This window comes from Schistocerca cancellata, chromosome 4 (assembly GCF_023864275.1).
Source record: "Schistocerca cancellata isolate TAMUIC-IGC-003103 chromosome 4, iqSchCanc2.1, whole genome shotgun sequence".
In the NCBI taxonomy this organism is placed as follows: domain Eukaryota; kingdom Metazoa; phylum Arthropoda; class Insecta; order Orthoptera; family Acrididae; genus Schistocerca; species Schistocerca cancellata.
Window position 1 is genome coordinate 883,424,110 of NC_064629.1, and position 2,149 is coordinate 883,426,258.

Genomic DNA, 2,149 nt, shown 5'->3' on the forward strand with positions numbered 1-2,149 from the left:
TGATAGTAGCATCTGGTAAACTTCGTGCAGGGTATTTTTGCATTATAGATTTACGACAAAAAAAAAAAAAAAAAGACGCGTTAGGAAGAAGTTATAAGAATTGGTCACAAATTTGAGATTCATACAGGTATCGATAGCAAATGCAAAATTGTTAACTTAGGCGGCCGATGAATGCATGTGTGACGCTACAGTGCTGTATCACTGCGCAGCTGGCAAGGATAATAAACAGGGGACAAGACGATACCAGGGCATAAAGTCTTCACGAATTTCTTTTCATGTATTCAGTTGGACAATAACTATGCTTCACAACAGGAGCGTGACAAACATACTCATTATGATGAGGATATCTGTTCTTTCGGACATGTCCGAAATAACAGATACCCTCTTCATATAGTTAAGGCTAACCAGCCATTGGCCTTCTTCTTGTGTGCTGGATTCACACGCATTGCCCGAACTCTTACGGGACTGGGTAAGATTGTCTGCCGCGAGTAATGGGTGTAATGGACAGGGGCACTACGGATGTAGTGTGTGGACATTAAGTTGGGAATGTGGGTCTCACGGGGAGCGTGCAAGTGATAAATCTCTGCAGTCGCACTATCCTCTGTGACCTCGGTGGCTCAGATGGATAGAGCGTCTGCCATTTAAGCAGGAGATCCCGGGTTCGAGTCCCGGTCGGGGCACACATTTTCAACTGTCCACGTTGATGCATATCAACGCCTGTCGACAGCTTAGGGTCTTGATTTAATTATCATTTCAATATACTCAGTTGCCAGCATTTGAGAGAGGTCGTGTAGTTGGGCTCAAAGAAACCGGTTGGAGTAACCGGCGAACAGCCCGATATTTGAATAGGAGCGATACCACTATTCGACGATGTTGGCAGGGATGGGTGAACCATGGCCAAACACAGCGTCAAGAAGGAAGCGATCGACCGAGAGAGACGACACACGTGAGGACCGAGCAAATGTCAGACAGGTACTCAGAGCCCCGGTATCATCATTGTCATCGATCCAAAGTGCAACTGGTGCTTCAGTGACCACAAGGACCATTAATAGTGAAACCTTCCCGTCTCCTCTCTATCTCTTTTGTTACACGACCTTCCCTTCTACAATAACCTATGCCGGCCCCGGTGGTCTAGCGGTTCTGGCGCTGCAGTCCGGAACCGCGGGACTGCTACGGCCGCAGGTTCGAATCCTGCCTCGGGCATGGGTGTGTGTGATGTCCTTAGGTTAGTTAGGTTTAAGTAGTTCTAAGTTCTAGGGGACTTATGACCTAAGATGTTGAGTCCCATAGTGCTCAGAGCCATTTGAACCAATAACCTATGAAACCTTCACTTAGGATTTCTATCCCTTGCTTAATAATAACAGATGAAAGCTTGCCTTTGAAATTAATTCTCTTTATCAATAATAATAAGTGCAATATTCGCATAGAAATTTAAATGCCGCTTATTATAAGTGATTTGCTGATTATTTCGACGAAACATAGAATGTGTCGTCGTCGTGGCCCTCAGTCGTTACCTGCAATAACCCAAAACTGTTCCTTACCTTTTTTACTGTTACTGGATCGCCATCTGACTGCTACATCGAACTGCGACATGAATATACTTACGATGTTTTACTATACTCTATTAGCTGCTGGCGGGTTGTCATAATAAGTGGCTGGATTTATTACCAAAGCTGACGTTATTCAAATCAAATGGCTCCGAGCACTATGGGACTCAACTGCTGTGGTCATAAGTCCCCTAGAACTTAGAACTACTTAAACCTAACTAACCTAAGGACATCACACACATCCATGCCCGAGGCAGGATTCGAACCTGCCACCGTAGCGGTCGTGCGGTTCCAGACTGTAGCGCCTTTAACCGCTCAGCCACTCTGGCCGGCGCTGACGTTATTCTTTAATAGCAAAGCTGACGCTATTCTTTAATTAATTTGACTGAAGTTACGTAATTCATAGTTTTCGTGACAACAATAAAATTTTCCAAAGTTTTACGTTGATGGTTTTTGGGATGGATTATAATCAGTAATGCAATATTGCAGGCAAAAAATTTTTCAAATATTTACTGTTAGTAATGAAATGATTTTACAAACGTTCAAATGGGACTTACTTTTTACAAAAATCTTACAACTAGCATTGCACAGACATATTTTCA

The 2,149-nt window shown here is 43.5% G+C and overlaps 1 non-coding gene across 1 annotated transcript; it reads left to right on the plus strand.

The window, feature by feature from the left end:
• Window positions 1-606: 606 nt before the first annotated feature.
• Trnak-uuu (transfer RNA lysine (anticodon UUU)) lies at window positions 607-680 on the plus strand. Its single transcript has one exon. It is a non-coding gene; the product is annotated as a tRNA-Lys (tRNA).
• The last annotated feature ends 1,469 nt before the right edge of the window (window positions 681-2,149 follow it).